This window comes from Manis javanica, chromosome 5 (assembly GCF_040802235.1).
Source record: "Manis javanica isolate MJ-LG chromosome 5, MJ_LKY, whole genome shotgun sequence".
Taxonomy (NCBI): Eukaryota; Metazoa; Chordata; class Mammalia; order Pholidota; family Manidae; genus Manis; species Manis javanica.
In genome coordinates, this window is record NC_133160.1 from 129,991,465 (window position 1) to 130,010,823 (window position 19,359).

Genomic DNA, 19,359 nt, shown 5'->3' on the forward strand with positions numbered 1-19,359 from the left:
TTTGCTGTCTACAATTCAACTTCTCCCATTATCCTTTAAAAACATATTCCAATCAGCCTGTTGTCACAACCATTCCATTGAACTGTTCTTATTTGTGTCACCAATGACCTTCACATGGCTAAACCCAATGCTCTCAGTCCTCATTCACCCTTGACCTCTCAGCAGCATCAGAGAGAGTGAAGCATTTCCTTCTTTCTAGAAATACCATCTCTCTTGGCTCTGGAACTTTGTCATCACCACCTCACTGGAGACTTTCTCAGTCTCTGATGTGTCCTCCTCATACCCCAAGCTTCTAAACACTGAAGTACTCCAGGGCTCAGTCCCCGAACCTCTTCATTTTGGAATTTATATTCACTCTCTGGCTAACTTCATCCAGGTTCAGAGCTTTAGAACTATACTCATGCTTCTTCTCAAACATGTATTTCCAACCAGGATCTCTCCAGTTGCATATATTCCTCTGCCTCTTCTTCATCTCTATTTGAACATCTAATAGACATTTGAAACTTAATATGTGTAAGACTGGAAACTCTGATCTTCCCCTCCAAACTTGGCCCTTCCACAATCTTCCCCATCTCAATAAAGAGTAACTCCATTCTTCCAATGGCTCAGATGGAAAGCTCTGGTGTCATCCTTGACTCTTCTCTTTCACCTCCCACAGCCAAACCATCATCAAATTCTGTTGGTTCTACCTTCAAAAAACATGAAATATATAAAAACATATTTAAAATCTGACCACAACTCCCTAACTAACACCAACATATCTCAACTAGATAAGCCTCTACCTGGTCTCTCCACCACCTCACTGTTACTCTCCACACAGACATCAGAGTGACCCTTGTAAGTTAGATTATATTACTCCTCTGTCAGAATTGCCCAGTGAATGACTTTCCATCCCTCTGAAGTAAAAGCAAAGTCTCTGCAGTGGCCTACAAAGGATTGCATGAAGGTAACAAGTTACCTCATCTCCCACTACTTTCCCCCAAACTGGCTCCACTCCAGCCCAACAGTCTTACTGTTCCTTGAACAGGCCGGGCACACTGCCACCACACAGTCTTTCCACACACTCTGTCCTCAGCCTGGTTCCCTCTTTCCATGACAGTCACATGCTACCACCTCAGTTTCTTTAGATCTTTGCTCAAATGTCACATTCTCTAAAAATTCTCCCTAAAAATTCTATTTATATTTGTAACAGCCCCATCTATAAATTCTATTTATATTTGTAACACTCTCTTTCCCTGCTTTTTTTCTGTGGTGGTCATTGATATTTCTCCATTGCAATACTGCCAATATTGATAAACCAGATGATCTTAATTTTTAGTTTATTTTATGTCTCTCTCTAAAATGTAAATGCAGGAGAACATGGATTTTTGTACACACCTATATTCTCAGAGGCCAGAAGAGTTCCAAGCACGCTGTAGGCAATAAATATTTGTTGAATGAACGAAAAAATGAGTAAACCTATTGCGATGTAGTCTAATTTATCCATCTTTTTCTTTATTACTTATGCATTTAACATCTTGTTTAAGAAGTACTTCTCAACTCAGATGCAGCTTTATGGCATTTCTCTAAAAAGAAACAAAAAGTACAAATCATAAAGGAAGGAATTGATAAGTTTCTGTACTTCCTCCTGGCTAAAGACAATATACATAAAGCTAAAAGACACAGAAAAGATCCAAAATATATAAAGACTTCCTTGAAATTGGCAAGAAAAGACAAAAACAAAACACAACTGAAAAATAGGCAGATTGATGATGAGGCAATTTGCAGAAGAGGAGATACAACAGGCCAATAATCCTAAGAAAAGATGCTCAGCCATACTGCTGATCAAAAATGCAGATTTAAACAATGAAATACCATTTTATACTCATTAAATGGGCAAAACCCAAGCTATCTGTCAAGAGGTGGTAAGGATGTGGATAAATTGTAACTCCCATACTTTACTGGTTGATATATAAATTGTATACAAAACAAGTTTCTTTGCTTTTGTTCTAAGAAATGTAGTTTTTAAGACTGTGATAGATAATTCTATTAAATGTACATGGAATTATGGAATACATATAAATGAATATACATAAATCATATAAATGGCTTCTATATTTTCCTGTGCCTTAATTTCCAACTAAAAGCCTGCAGTAACCAATGGAATAGTCACAAACATTTTGATGACTTGTAAGGGAAGATAGCATAGCTCCTTGAGACACACGAATTCAAAACAAATAATTACTGAAAGAAATGATATATGTAAACTAACTCAGTTTTTATTACATTTCAATTTGTTTTCTTTCAAAAATAATTTTTCAATCCCTGAGTTATTTAAAAAAACAGCAACCCATTCTTTCAACATTGGACTCTATAAGTATTACTTGAACTAAAATTTAAGCAAACCTTTCCATGCTATGAAACTGACTTCTGATCTTAACAAGAAGCCAAATTTAGTCCTTCAAATGATGTCATTTTAAAGTTTCCTTATTCAAACCAAATTATCCTGACTGCCAATGTCCAAACTTGAAGCCCAGAAACTGCCAGCCACAGTGTACATAATACTGACAGAGAAATAGAGACCACGTGGGAAGGAAAGGCCTTTGTGTTTCTGCCAAAATAAAGGCATCAGCATTTTCTTGGAGCCAATCACCATCTAAAGTGGCCTTGAGCCAGAAGGGTTTCTGGGTACCTAATCTCTTGAGGCACAAACAAGGTCTTCAGGATTCTGATATTGTCACTTTTGTAGAACAAGAGTTTCAGAAACATTCAGAAAATAAGGCATCACTCTGGCATAGAACCTTACCCCGGAATTCAGGGATTCCAGTGGAAGGACTCACCCATCTTACAGAGAAAGATGACCACACTTAAGGGAAAGGAAGTTAGCTTGGATGCAGGATCCATGAAGCCAGACTCTCTGTACCTAGCGAACGCTACAGGGCTGCCCCAGCTATAAGGTAATCTCTTAATTCGTAAGATAGGAATAATTATATAAGAATAAGGAAAAAATGCAAATTAATACAGTGTCATGAATCTGCACAGCAGTTCCTCCAAACACATTCCCAAGTAACCACAGGCAATTATGAGTTTCATCAGGAAGTGGGGGAAGGAACTAACATTTGTAAATAAAATGCTAGCATGATTTCCCAGTGCCTAGTACACAAAAGGCACTCCACCAAATTGGATTTAATTCGCAAAACAACCCTATGAGGAGTATTACTAGTCCTATCTGATAGATGAAAAAGGACTGAGGAGAATCAAATACACTGTCTATAGTAAAACAAACTAACACCCCAAACTCCAACAAAACCCTAGTAAGTACTCAAACCCTATCAATAGGAGTCCAAAGTACTAGCTAATTCATCTATACCAGCAACACTCAACAAAAACTTGAGTCACGATATAATACAGAATTTTCTAGTAGTCATATTAAAAAAGAAAAAGGAACCAGTGAAATTTACTTTTATCAGGTATTTTATAAAACCAGTATGTCAAAATATTGATTCACTATATGATCAATATAAAAAATATTGAAAATTTTTACATTCTTTTTTTATAGTAATTCTTCATAATCTAGTGTATGTTTTACACTTACAGAACATTTCAATTTGGACTAGCCACGTTTAGTGCTCAATTTCAACCTGTAGCTACTGACCTTGGTATTGGGACAGTCCAGGGCTATACCACACTGACTCCCATAGGCAAAGGGACTGTTCCTTAGGGCCAAGGCTGACAGACTGTGGTACGGAGAGGAACGTTCCTATAAGGACCATAGTTCCTTCTTTCCTTGAGTCTGACGCATCTCACTTGCAAAGTTCCCTCTTAAGGGATGCCTTCCCTGACCCCAGTCACCTCACCTGCACCCCACCAGCCAGTTACCATCCTTCATGGCATGTGTCACTAAGTAAATTATCTGTTCATTTATTTGTTCACTCTTTATGACCCATCTCCCCCAACTAACATGTAAGCCCAATAACAGCAGAGCCTTTTCTGTATCTTTCTTCACTATTTCCAAAGTTTGGAACAGTGCCTGACACATAGAAGGTATTAAAAAATATTTGTTGAATTAGAGAACAGCAATAGCCAAAGGGCACAGATCTCCTCCCCACCAACTAGGAAATCATTTACCATAGAAATAATGTCATATGGAAGTTAGTTTCCCAGACTAGCCCACCACAGGCTTCACCTAGGATGTAACTGAAACCCAGCAGCAAATAACAGGACACATGACAATGTCAGTTAGTAGTTTAGTAGAGAGCAAACCCTCCTCAAAGACCCACTGCATTGTAATCAGTTTTACTTCCCCAGTGCCTAGCATATCCCTTGGAAACATAGCTGGCCTTCAGTATGAATGAATGAATCCATTCCCCAAAGAAAGAGATACCAATTCCAGCTAAACTATAGGTTAACTGATCACCTGTGGGCTACCCTGGGAAGCTAACTAATTACACCACCATGTAAAATGTGTTGCAAATGGCTTTTCCTGATTCCTTAATTTGGATTAGGTTCCCAGGCTACTCATGTCTGTATTAGGAAAAACTGCTCCGGTGTCATGCACAGAAATGCAACCCAAACTACCTTCAGGAAAAAAGGTAAATTTACTGTAAATACTCTGGGTACCCAGGCTGGCTCTCATGAAGAACTCTAACCAGAAACCCAAATGCTGCCAGAACTTTCTCTACCTCTCTGATGTCCAAACCTCCACGTACCAGATTCATTTCCTTCCATTCTCTCACTGGGTTTCTCCTTTCCTCCAGGCCTTAGGATGACCGTAGAAGCTTCCATACTTGCACACTGTTTAGAAACACAAAAATTCCTTTGTCTTCCTGCCTTTATTACACTTCAAAAATTCCTGAGGAAGAAGTTACTGGCCTGGATTGACACGTGCTCACTTTTGAACCAATCAACTGTGACTTGAGCAAGCACTGGGTCAGCTTTAACAATAACCATGTGGATGACTGGGTATAAGGGGTTATTCCTAGAAAAGAGCTCCCAGGCAGATGACCCCACTACAGTCCATTACAGCTCCCCTAAACCCAGCATTTCCTTTTAATTACATTCATCACGTGAGTCTAACTACCCGTTTGAAGTTTACCTTTCAAATTAAGCCATAAACCCAAGGAAGGCAGGATATATGTCTCTCTTGGTCTCTATCCCTTCACCAGTAGTTTCTGACACATAGATACTCTTCAGTATATTTCTGTTAAATAAATGAAACTATTTTACAGAATATGGGAATTATATAAGACAAATAACTCCATTTCTTAAACAAATAAATGTTGAGTAAATAAGGAGGAAGTGGGACACTGTTGCAGATTATTTGGGTTTCGCTTGGAACAAACTAAATATAAAATGACGTGTATAAGACTGGGACATTCAACTGGTATTTTTACTTCAGAAGAGACTGACACTGAAGATTTTATAGGTGAAATATGGTGCCTGTGATTTGCTTTAAAATAATCCAGTGAGGGTGGAGGAATAGCATGAATGAAACAAAAATTATTTTTTGATAACTTCTGAACTAGATGATGGGTACACAGTTTATAATAGTATCATGTCAAATCTTTGTAGATGTTTGAAATCTTCTATAACTATAAAAAATAAAACTATTTTAAACTGAAATTTTAAGGTGAAGATATATAGTAAATGTAAAACTCCTAAGAACTTTTTATACAAATTAACAATAGATTAAAACTCTATCAACCCAAGATAAAACTTCATCCTTCACAGGTAGGCACCTGGAATGATTCAACTGGGAATCCAGTATTGCTGACCAAAAAATTCTGTAATGCCCTCACCAAAACAACTTTGTGCAAATGATTCTTGTACACACACTAGCTAAGTTTCCTTCAGGAAATAATGTCCATAGGCGGCAACTTAACAGTAGACATTCTATCAAGAAAAGTGATAGGGCTCAGAAAAAAAATCTGCAAAGTGAACCCTCAGGTAACAAAAGCAGCAACAGGGCTGTGAGGGAGAGAGAAGCATCGTGTTTACAGCTTAACAAAAGGAAGGGTAAGACTGGAGCAATACAAGCTCCTTTCACATAGAGAGTGACCCAATTTCACTGGCATATGAAATCCTACTTCAGGTTTGGATACAAACTTTTCAAGGCATGTACATTTGTACTCCCCAACTATTATAGGGCACTCTAAATGTTGCACTTTACTGGTGGTACTAAATATTAATTCATTTACTCTTTAAAACTAAGGGAAAATATCTCTAATTTATAAGTGAAGTTGAGGTATAATGTGAATAAACAAAAACAACATGCCATAATCTGTTCTCTGAGGTGTATCCACATACATAAACTCAAATGAGAAGCTGAGTAATGAGTCATATTTGTTCAGCCCTCATAAAGCACGTCCACATGCAGTATAAGGTTTGTTCAATCATTATTATCATGCCCACTTCAAAGATGAGGACAGGCTCAGAGGGAGTAAGTAACTTGGCATGAATCAGTTTGTCTAGAAATACGTAAAATAATACTTCAACGAAGGCCTTTGATATTAAATCCATTGTCCTTTCTACTGCCTCAAAAACCACAAGATAATTTTGGTAAAAGTGAATGTTTCATAAATTTATAGTTACTGCAAATTATTGATTCATTCTAGATGTATAACTAGCCTGTGTAATGACAAAATCCCACCTCTCCTGCTACACAAGCTACATATCGAGGAAAGTATTTATTTAGTTTCTTTCAAGCTTTGATTTCCTTATCCACAAAATGGGTAGAATATTATCAACTGCACAGGGCTGTCATAAGGGTTAATGAGAGGGAGGCTTTGGAATTCAACAAAGAACAAACAAGATTCTCCTGTCTTGGAGGAATGCACAGTTCATGAGGAAGACATTGATTATCAACAAATATTTTCAATAAAAGTGGTAAAAGAGAGGGATGGCACAATGTGTGGGAGCAAATCTGAGCTGAGTGCTTTAGTACACATGGAGTCAGCCAGGACAAACTGATAGCAGAGGAAAAGGCATGGAAACTGTAAAGAGCATGGACTGCTCCAGAACTCCAAGAATGTGGTATTACTAGATGGTCAAGTGGACAAAGACTATCAAGAAATGGGTCTGAAGAAGTAGAGATGCCAGACCCTTAAGAGTAAGGAAGGCATGCTAAGGAGTTTGGGTTTTATTCTGGTAGTGATGGGTTGTCAACTGAAGAATTTTAAGGAGTGTGACATGGCAACAGGTTTGAATTTTAGACATGGCTATAGAGAGATGCACAAATCTAAGAAAGACAAAACTGGAGAAAAAGACCAAGGAGAGGGGTAATAAGGGCCTAAATTACTGACATGGCAGCAGAGAAGGAAGGATACAAAGGAGAAGAGGCTAAGAGATAAAATCAGCAGAACTTGCTAAGTGATTAGGGAGTAGACAAAAGAGAAACATGTTGGTCTAGGAAGATGCTTCTGGCTCAGGTGACTTGGGTAACTGAGAAGGGGAATAAGAAAGGAGCTTCAGATTTGGGGAGACAGTATGAAGGTCAGTTTTGCATATAGTGAATTCTGTGGTGTCTCTGGGGTATCTTCAGCAGGCACCTAGATAAAGGAGTGTGAAGTTAGGAGAAAAGGTTGGATGGAGATGCACAAACATTGAGGTGACAGTTAACACTTTAAGAATGAATGAGACCAGATCAAGAGAGCCTGCAGGAGAAGGTGGTTTTGGAAAGAACTCTGGGAAACTGCAACATTAAAGGGGTGAACGGAAGATGAGCCAAGAGGAGATGCAAGAAGCATGAGGAGCCAAGAAGCTCGGCAGTAACACATTTCAATATGTCAATGGCCAAGCGACTCTGCAACAAAGACGTTCAGTTAGGAAAGGACTGAAAAACTGTCCATTTCATGTATCAATGCCAAAATCACTAGTGGTCCTTTTGAAAGAAAAAAGAAGCAGAGAGAGAATTTTTGAGGGAGTAGAGGGGGCTATTGCCAAATTACTGTGATACAGAAGTAAATAAAGAGTGAAAGAGTAGAGCATGGCATAGGCTTCATTTTCAAGTGTGGCTGCTTAAGGAGAAGGAAAGTGTTCAAAGTGGTCCTGAATCAAAGCCCCAAAGTCAGTAATTAGGCCACATGGCACAAATAGGGGCCAGGCCAATTCACCAACCCCACCAGCCAACAGCAACTGTAGAGCAAACATAAGAAGAAACTCACCAGGCAGTGCTGGGAAAGTGATGTGGCTGGACAGGTGCTGACTGCCACAGAGATCAAAGAGGGGCAGAGGAGAACAGGAGGGAGCCCAGGACTTGGGTGCACTGATGGAAGAAGTAGTAGAGGGAAAGTGGGGGAGCCTGGGGGGCGCTGTAATCCATGTCACTCTTTTCTGTGTCTTGTCCTCTAGGACACCAAAATGCCACCAGCACATTCTACCATGCCCCAAAAGGTATTTTCATGTGGTTTATACAGTGGTCCAGGTCAGAATGTCTCTCTTTTAATACCTGAAACACTTTCATACGTAATTCATTCACCTAACCTTTGATCAAGTTGTATGTATTAATCACAACCCCTGAATCTTCGAAGGGAAATTCAAATGATAATATTTCCTGTATAAAACTCTCATACTAACCAGACTATTTTCCATTGTAACTCTCTATCCTGATGATCATTCATAAAGATGTCCTCTTGTGGCAGATATTAGTATCATTCCCTAAGAAAGGATAGTGAAAATTTATCCATCTTTATAAATCACAGCACATCCCCAGTCATCTCATCAGACATTTCTCAGCGCCCATGGCCTAGCTCTGTCCTGAGTTCAGCCAGAACTGACCCTGACAGTAACAAATACTACGAATATCATCATACATATCCTAAAAGGCAAGAAGTCAGGAAAAGATGATAAATGCAAGTTTCATATTAACCATTATTTTAAAATGTTGAATTAGAATAAATTGTAGAAATCTAGCTCAGTTTTTTCACAGAAATGCTACGATGCAATCATAAATAACAAAACCCAGGTGTATTTTTTTCTTCTAAATTGAAATATTATTGATATACAATAATATACAATCTTACATTGGTTTAAAGTACACAACACAGTGATTCAACAGCTACCCATATTATTAAATCCTCACCCCAACTAGTGCAGTTCCTATCTGTAAACACAGAAAAATGTTACAGAATCACTGATTATATTCTCCATGCTTACCATCCCGATGACCAACTTATATTATGATTGAGTTTTATGCCCTGTTATCCCCCTCACCCTCTCCACCTACCCATTCAAATCCCTCTCCCATGGTAACCACCAGTCATTTCTCAGTGTTTATGAGTCTAATGCTGTTTTAGTCATTTGTTTTGCTTTGTATTTATATTCCACAAATAAGTGAAATGGTATTTGTCTTTCTCTACCTGGTTTATTTCACTTAGCATAATACCCTCTAGATCTATCCATGTGGTTGCAAATAGCAGGATTTCTTTCTTTCTTATGGCTGAATAATAGTCCATTGGGTATACGTGCCACATCTTTATTCATTCATCTATTGATGGACACTTAGGTTGTTTCCGTATCTTAGCTATTATAAATAGTGCTGTGATAAACATAGCGGTGCATTTATTTTTTGAATCAGGGATTTTGTTTTCTTCAGGTAAATTCCAGAATTGGAATTATTGCATCAAATGGTATTTCTGTTTTTAGTTTTTTGAGGAAGCTCCATACTGCTTTCCACAGCAGTTGTACCAACTGACATTCCCACCAACAGTGTAGGAGGGTTCCTATTTATCCACATCCGCAACAACACTTGTTATTTCTTGTCTTTTGGACAATGGCCATTCTAACTAGTGTGAGATGATTATATCTTTGTGGTTTGATTTGCATTTCCCTCATGATCAGGGATGTGGAGCACACTTTCATATGCTGGTTGGCCATCTTTGTTTCTTCTTTGGAGAAATGTCTGCTCAAGTCCTCTGCCCATTTTTAAATCAGGTTATTTGTTTTTTTGGTGTTGAGTCATATGAGTTCTTTATATATTTTAGATATTAACACCTTATTGGATAAATAATTTATGAATATATTCTCCCTTACTAGAGGCTGCCTTTTTTTTCTGATCATGTCTTTTGCAGTACAGAAGCTTCTTAGTTTGATATAGTCCCACTTGTTCATTTTTTATTTTGTTTCCCTTGCCTGAGGAGATGAGTCCAAGAAAAAAATTGCTCATGCTTATGCTCAAGAGTTTTTTGTGTATTTTCTTAATTGAGTCTTCTTTCTGTGTCTTCTTAAGGAAATATAAGAAAGCAAAAGGAAAAAGAGAAGGAGGGAGGGTAAGGGGGAAGAAGGGAAGGATAAAAAGAAAAATACTCAGCCAAATGTAGTTCTTGATTTTCCAGCCTAATAAAGTTCCAAAGTTTTTAAACCCTATTATTTTTATTCTCTGTGATAAGAGTTTTACAGGCCATTGAGGTGAAAAATGGCAGGCAGGGGTCCTGATAATGTACCTCCTCTCTTATGTACCCCTAGCATGTTTCTTTGTCTTTTAATGATACATTTACCTAAAATCTTGTTACTCCTGTCACCCTGTTAAATCGATTCACTTGTTAGGTTCTGGTGGATTTCTAGTAAACACATTTTTAACCAATAACCAACTTTTAAGAAAATTAACAACAGGTAGGATGAATGTAGATCCTATTTACAATAATTAGACTGAAAAAAATCTTGAAGTGTTTTTCTATTAGAAAGGGAGCCTATTTATTGTGTCAAGAGATTTAAGTGGGTTTAGGGTATAGTATGGTACAGAATGTATAGGAAACAGAGAATGTGTATTTGTTTATGTGCTTACTCCCACAGCACAACTTAAACTAATTGATAGTTAATTTTTCACTTTTTCCATTAAGGAGAAAGAACCCTTTCTGGAAGTCTCTTTTCTTTACAAAAGTGTATAACTACACTGCTACTGATAGACTTTTCAGATCATTATTCAACCTGCCGCTTAGCTAATAACAAAATGTAAGAATGATTTTCATCCTGAAAACGTCTCAGAATGCAAGATACTCACTAATAAAAAGGAATGTAGTAAAGGCAATTTTCCTACTTCCAAACAAGATTTGGTCTCATTTGCTTTTGGTCAGTATCTTGGTATCACTTCCAGAGTTAACTACAATAAAGGACAATGTTCTGACCTCTTTATCACCACCTCCTGCGGAACGCAAGCCCTGGAGGCAGAGTCTGTGGGAACGCATATTATTTGTGTCTCTAATTTTGAATGTCTGTTTCTTTTTGCCTGTAGTTTTTCTCTCCATATCTCTCCATCTCCCTCTTGTTTTTATTTTCTACTCTTTCTTTGTTTCCTCAATCTGCCTGATCTTACTTCTTCTCTTGACAGCCCATCATGTAGAAAAACTATACATTTATAATGTTCTTTTTATTTATTGAATAGAATCTGATGCCCTCTGTTCTTGAAAGTATTAAGTAACAACTTTTTGTTTTTACGAAATCTTAAAAACTTACTCTATAAACCATGTCTATTCTTATCTCCATAACCGAAATTCCTGGCTCCTTTTCTCCAAATTCTATTCTTTCTTCAGAGTTCACGACCATTTACCCAGTTGTTCAAGCCAGGAATCTATAAGTCACCTTTGGTTTCTATTTCCCTCACATCCTATTTCAAATCGATTAACAGGTCCTATAGGCTCTCCTCCTAAAATACATCCCAAGTCTATCCACTTCAAACCATTCCCGTATTCCCCTTCCCTTAGAAGACACTATAATCTCTTACTTAGACTTCTATGGTTGCCCCCTAAATAGTATCCTTGCTTCTGTTCTTGCCTTCCTTAAATACATTCTTCACACAGTCTCCAGAATAAATTGTAAAACATTAACTAGCTCATGGCCTCCCTTTGCTTAAAGCCCTCCCAGGTCTTACCACTGCAATTAGCTTTTAATCCAAACTCCTTATCAAAAAACTCCACAAGCCCTACATGATCTGGTCCCTACCAACCTCTGTGATCTTATCTTTTTTGTTCGTACAGTCATGCTCCTTCCTGCCTTGGGACCTGGGCAGCCACTGCCTTGGCTGCCTCAAGTGTCCAGACCACCAAGTGGTGATTCTTGTCATTCAGGTCTCAACTTAAAGGTCACCCCTTCAAAGCAGCCTACACTGACTAACAATCAAAATGTCTTCTCCAGACACTCCATCGCAGCACCTATATTAATGTTGTGCAGAGCCACTATTGGATATAGTTTGTTAAACAGGTTTCTTTTCTTTATTGTCTTGTAAGCACTTCAAGAGCAGAGAGCTAGTCAATGTTGTCTACTACTGTATGCCAAGTACCTAGAGAGGTTCCAGGAACTAAGTTCTCAATAAACATTTGATAAATGAATGGATGAGCAAAAATCCCAGTCTTCCCAAAGCCTTCCCTCACCATTCTAGCCTATATGTTTCTTTTACAGCTTCATAGCACTAAATTGACTCTATCTTGCTACATCTCTTCTGATGCTTTAAATTAATATATTATTTAATTTTCATGATATCATCATTATCAGCCACAAGTGACAAATATGTACCTCCTATAGTTGAATGAATAAAGGCAGGAAACAAAAAAAATGCTTTTATCAGAAAACTTATTAGCCCTTTTACCTGAGCATTCTATCTCAATGAGATCTTTGCATTTCTGGCTGTCACCATGCACAGGTGCCCAGATGATTAAAAATATAACTATACGTGATACACTCTCCATAAAACATACAGGTAGGTCCAAGGCAAAGTAGTGCTAAGTACAAAGTGTTGTTGATGCAAAAGAATTTTAACAAAAGAGGTCATGCAGGTGTTTAATTTGATCTAAGGAAATAAGACAATTAGGATAAGACAAAAAATAAGAAAATCTAATCGAATTTGAGAAATAATACATTTTAGGAATTTTCTTTTTAGGGCATCTCTACTCTTAACCTATTAGTTGTCTTCTTTAATAAACTTCTGGTGTCCTGGTTGCTAATTCCTAAAGGGTGGGTGCCTTGAACAGTAATAAATATTTTAAATCTTACCACCTTGACTTTGCAACTGAAACTGTTGATGAGAGAGGGGTCTTTATTCTGTAACTATACCTTCTAGAAAACTGACCTTACTAATGAGATGGCAAGTTACCACTATTTACCACAGTATGTGCAATACTCAGGTTCAAAGGAGGCTCCATAAAAGTGGGAATAGTTAATAACCAGAGATTATTGGATAAGTAAAACAAGAATTATTTAATCATCATATTGTAACACATGTGCATGTGTTGCAGTAGCACTGTAAAAAAATTGTAAATTATGTAGGGCTTCTTAGGCAGCAGTGACATTTATCTTTGGACTTATGCCATAATGGCCCTTTAAGGTTGAGTGAAAATCTGGTGCAATTTAATACCTGATCCAGTGTACGTGGTTGCCTATAAATAATGTTAAGATGATTTGTGGACATCAAATTTTAAATTTATACCGTCTCTGAAAAAAATAGCCAGTTGAGTATTTCCAGCAAATGCTACCAAGATAATTCCTTCTAGTTTTTTAATACTTCTTTTAACATAGTTCTAAAAGGCACTTTGAAATATTAAATACTTATCTAGTAATACAAATTATAAGCCACTAGAAAATGGTGCTTCTCAGTTGCAATCACCCTGCCTTGTACATCCCCCCTCATGTCATCTTCCAGCATTCATGTTCTGATCATTCACATTAGTAAACCATTCAAATGGTAAACCTACACTTGCCTTCTGTTGTTGGGAAAAAGACAAATTGCTACTGTACAGTTAAAGTTGAGGTTTTTACATTTTTAAAGAAGAAAAAGAAAATCCAAAGAAAAAATTATTAGGGAGACATTAGAAAATGTCTAAGTTTGGTTTGACCTGATGAAATAATTATTAGGCAGGAGGGACAGAGAAAAACAGATTCTGAAGGGGAAAAAATATGGTGTGATTCAAATATGAAGTAATTTAAATCTTTTTTAAGTCTTCCTTCCACAAACAAAATTAGAAAGGAGACATCTTCACTATATACCTTTAGAGGTGGTGGTAACACACAGTGAACTGAAAAGTCTACTCAGCCTCACTCTAAAGTTGTTTGGGGAAAACCTCCAAGAGCCTGGTGTCAGGCCAGCACGGCGCCTTTAACAGGCTTCCCCAGACCTAGAAGGCACACAGGACTCCACATTAAAGAAACCCTCCACCACCAGCCAAGTTGTCTGCAGACTTTGTTTCCTGTGCAGCCTGTGTTTCTTGCTTTCTCTGAACCTGCAGGGCCTCTGAAAATTCCACCTGTAGATGCTTCCCTTTTACAATCCACTCTCTCCAGATCCCTCCCAGCCACCCTTTTGTCTCCTTCCATGATGAGTGCACTCCACTAACTACATCTAAGGCAAACCCTCTCTGCTCAGGCAGGCTAGGAGACACCTGTCTCCCACTGACTCCAAAATACCTCAGGGAAGAGCAGCAGGCAAAGCCTGACCTCACAACACTCCGTCCTCAATCTCTGGTATCACTACCCTGCTGGAGCAGAATTTATCTGTCTTCATAACTAGTCTTTAACAAGCTGTATGCTCCATGCAGGCAGATGCTCTCCTACTCAGTTTATACCCTGGCAGGGCTGATTTCTTCTGGCGCCTCCCTCCCTGATTTGCAGACGGCTGTGTTCTCTGGACCTTCATGTGGCCTTCCCTTCTGCCTGTCCTTATCTCTTCTTCCCAGAGACACCAGTTATATTGGATTAGGGCCCAACCTAATGACTTCAGTTTGCCTTAATTACCTCTATCTACACATAGTCACATTCTGAGGTACTAGGGGTTGGGATTTTGGCACATGAATTTTAGGGCAAAGCACCAACCCCAAAGGAGCTCTTCTAGACAGTTTTTCCAAAGCACCCCTTCCGCATGAAATTTAAATATGTGTTCATAAATGGCCCTTTGGAGGGCCACAAACCATTGTTCTACCTAACATACTAGCTCCACCAAGAACCAATTATTGTTCCCTTGGAGGCAATACCACCCCTGCTGAGAACACGTACTCCACATTAAAAACAGAACCAGATCAACTTCTAGCCAATGGGCGTGAGATTGAATAATTCTGAAGTAAAATTTCACATGAACCCAGTGTGGCTAATGGGATGCTTTCTACTTCTGTTAATACTTTTCTGAGTTTCATACACTTTTACAATGATTAGGTTACATTCTTTTATCAGGAAAATAAGCAAACTATTTTTTTCAGCTTTTTTTATTAAGGCATCACTGACGAACAATCTTATGAATGTTTCACATGAGCAACACTGTGGTTACTACATTCACCAATATTAATTGAATCCCCCCCATACCCCATTGCAGTCACTGTCCATCAGTGGAATAAGATGCTATAAAGTCACTGCTTGCCTTCTCTGTGCTATACTGCCTTCCCCATGACCGCCTATATTATGCGTGTTGTGTTAATCACAATGCCTCTTAATCCCCTTCTCCCTCCCTCTCCACCCACCCTCCCCACCTCTCCCTGCCTTTGGTAACCGCTAGTCTCTTCTTGGAGTCTTAGCCTGCTGCTGTTTTGTTCCTTGGCAAACTATGTTTTTTATTACCTATTAGTTCTTCCATCTCTCACTAGGCAGTGGTCTTCTTCAAGACCTTGCTAATCTGATGCTGGTGCAATAAATGGAATAAATGTTGACAGAACAGAATTAAACACTAGAAAACTGTTAAAAAATAGAAAATTGCTTGCTCAAGGGGGCTGAAAGAAGAGAAGAACAGAGAAAGGGGAAGAAAGGGGAAAGAAGAGGGAGAAGGAAGTAGAAAGAGGCAGAAGACAAAGGGAGAAAGTGAGGAAAGAAGAGAGAGGAGACAGAATGAGTGAAATGAGGAATGTAAGCAACTGTGCCAGCCAGTCATTCAATGAGCATATGCCCAGTGAGGGCTTGGGAAAGGAAATGTCAATCTGCTTTGGACCCAATTTCTATGTGCCCTGAAATTCTAAGGTTTAAAGGTAAGTATTTTTCAAGTAGCAAAGCCTCTAAATGGAAGCCTACTCCTTCAACTGGTATTCAACAAAAGAAAACTAGGTAAAAAGCCAGCTGTGTTGAACCAATGCAAAGTAGCGCTTAATCTCCAATGTTCACCTTCCTAAGCATTTTCAAGGTTAACTGCCTTTGTGCATATTTGTGCCTTTCCGTTGGCTTCATTATAGAACCCAGTAAACAAAAACTGTACTGCATACAACTTAAGTTCCCCTTTTTGTAGTGTGAGTCTTAAAAGGAGAGGAGCAAAGTCATATTATTCGAGAAGGTGTGGCACTGGCATAAGGATAAACATATAGAACAATGGAATAGAAGTGACAGTCCAGAAATAAACCCTCACATTTATGATCAACTGATTTCCAAGAAGGGTGTCAAGATAACTCAGTGAGGGGAGAATAGCCTTCTTGGTAACAGCTGCACATTCACATGCAAAGGACTTTAGTGGAGCCCTACCTAAGGTCACATACAAAAATTAGCTAAAGTGGATCAAAAAACCTAAATTTAACAGCTAACACTACAAAGCTCTGAGAAGAAAACACAGGAATAAATCTTTGTGACCATGGTTTAGGCAATGGATTCTTAAATATGGCACCAAAAGTACAAATAACAGAAGAAAAAAAGATAAACTGGACTATGTTACTATTTAAGACTTTTGTGCTTCAAAGGACACATGAAGAAAGTGAGAAAATAACCTACAGAATCAACAAAAATATTTGCAAATCATGTATCTGTCAAGGGACGTGTATCTAGAAGATACAAAGAACTCTTAAAAAACAACTTATTTTTTATTAATTTTATTTTGGTATCATTAATCTACAATTACATGAAGGACATTATGTTTACTAGGTTCCCCCCTTCACCAAGTCCCCCCCACATACCCCTTCACAGTCACTGTCCATCAACATAGTAAGATGCTGTAAAATCACTACTTGTCTGCTCTGTGTTGCACAGCCCTCCCCATGCCCCCCCCACACTATACATGTTAATCGTAATGCCCCCTTTCTTTTTTCCCGCCCTTATCCCTCCCTTCCCACCCGTCCTCCCCAGTCCCTTTCCCTTTGGTAACTGTTAGTCCATTCTTGGGTTCTGTGCTTCTGCTGCTGTTTTGTTCCTTCAGTTTTCCTTTGTTCTTATACTCCACATATGAGTGAAATCATTTGGTACTTGTCTTTCTCCGCCTGGCTTATTTCACTGAGCATAATATCCTCTAGCTCCATCTATGTTGTTGCAAATGGTAGGATCTGTTTTTTTTCTTATAGCTGAGTAATATTCCTTTGTGTATATGTACCACATCTTCTTTATCCATTCATCTACTGATGGACATTTAGGTTGCTTCCATATCTTGGCTACTGTAAATAGTGCAGCAATAAATATAGGGGTGCATCTGTCTTTTTCAAACTGGAGTGCTGCATTCTCAGGGTAAATTCCTAGAAGTGGAATTCCTGGGTCAAATGGTTTTCCTATTTTGAGCTTTTTGAGGAACCTCCATACTGCTTTCCACAATGGTTGAACTAATTTACATTCCCACCAGCAGTATAGGAGGGTTCCCCTTTCTCCGCAACCTCGCCAACATTTGTTGTTGTTTGTCTACAAAACAACTTTTTACAAACCCAATATAAAATTGGCAAAGGATCTCAACAGACATTTCCAAAGAAGATATACAAATGGCCCATAGCACACCAAAAGATGCTCAGCCATCATTTGCCATCAGGCAAACACAAATTCAACCACCCTGAGATATCATTTCACAGCCACTGGGAAGGTTATCATCAAAAAGACCCATAATAGTAAATGTTGACAGGATGAGGAGAAATCAGAGCCTTCATATGCTGGGAAGTATATGAAGAAACTTCAGGGAGTGGGAATGAAAAATAGTGCAGCTTCTTTGAGAAAAAGATAGCTCTTCAAAATGTCACACATAGTTATCATATGATCCAGTAATTGCATCCTCAGGAATATACATACCCAAGAGACTGAAAACACAGGTCCACACAAAAACTTGTATAGAAATGTTCACTGAAGTATTACTCATAATAGCTAAAAAGTAGAAACCACCCAAATGTCCATCAACTGGTGAATGGATAAACACAATGTGGTATATCCAGATGGACTATTACTCAGCAATAAAAAGGAATGGGGCATTGATACATGCTACAACATGGATGTACCTTAAAAACATTATGCTAAGTGAAATAAGCCATAGTCACAAAAGGCCACATACTATATGATTCCATTTATATGAAATGTCCCAAAGAGAAAAATCCACAGAGACAAAGTAAACTGGTGGTTGCCCAGGGCTGGCAGGAAAAGAGTAACTAGGAGTGACGGCCAAAGGTTTCTTATGGGCGTAATGAAGGTATTCTGGAATTAGGTATTAGATAGTGGTGATGGCTGTACAACTCTGTGAACACACTAGAAACCATTTCGTTGTGCACTTTAAAAGGCTGAATTTTATGGCATAGGATTTATATCTTTAAAAGCTGTTATTTTTTTTAAAGGTAAAGTAGAAATTATATCATAGAACATAGATATATTTTTTCTCCTCTTGCCCATTACCAGATATGAAGTAAGACTCATTTTTAAAGCAAATCTCCATTTCCATAAACTGTCTTTCATTAAAGTCAACAACTTCAAATGAATTACTTTCAAGTTAAAAACTATGAGGGGATACAACTGTGGTATACCATAAAATATAATGTAAAAATAATATATCTATTCATCACAATTTTAATGAGTGCCTTATGGCACACAAGACAGAAAGACTTAAATAAAAATAATTTATGAAAGTATAAACAGAAGCATAATTTGTTTCTTACACTCTGAACTGTAGCCAGACTTCATATTTTATCTGGACCCAGATGCTCCAATTCTGAAACTTTTGTAAAAATTAAAGAAATAAATCAATATAGCATGTCCTCACAGTAATTGTTACCATCACCATGTATTATAAGGTCGAGGGAAGCAACTTAGATCACCTACTGAGGAGGTTAAGTACTATTTTAGAAGAAGAGCAAAGGTAAATACAAGAGGACCGATCCTCTATTGCTCTCACCAAGGAAGTTCTGGTATTTCTCTGTCCTTGAAGCAAGGAAGTATCTACCTGAAAAGATACTGATTACACATCACTGATTACACATGGGCACACATCACTGTCATCAGTATCCTTCTTGCAAGGAATCAATTTTCTCTTTTTCTGTGTTATCCTAAAGTTTATCCTAGTACAAAAACCTTAGGAGAGTAAGTCTTAATACTGAAGTAAGCTATTTGATTCTTAGAAATTGTCCATATAAATAAGGCCATTACACTAACTACTTTAATTCAGACAATAATATAAGAGGGATCCAATTTTAAAGCCTTACAGGTCTTTTTACAACAGGTAATAAATGATAGCAAAATGTTACACAGGCCACAGGCCATGCC

The 19,359-nt window shown here is 38.1% G+C and overlaps 1 protein-coding gene across 3 annotated transcripts in view; it reads right to left on the bottom strand.

Annotated features, from left to right (window-relative positions):
* Window positions 1–19,359, bottom strand: part of CRACD (capping protein inhibiting regulator of actin dynamics) — a 306,858-nt gene that overhangs the window by 257,375 nt on the left and 30,124 nt on the right. The window contains exons 5-6 of one of the 3 annotated variants that reach the window (XM_073237566.1): window positions 8,554–8,634; window positions 4,689–4,773 (exon numbers count right to left, since the gene is read on the bottom strand). The exons of the other annotated variants lie outside the window; for them this stretch is intronic. The gene's annotated coding sequence lies outside the window, so the exon portion shown is untranslated. The remainder of the gene's footprint in view (window positions 1–4,688; window positions 4,774–8,553; window positions 8,635–19,359) is intronic. 3 annotated transcript variants of the gene reach the window in all.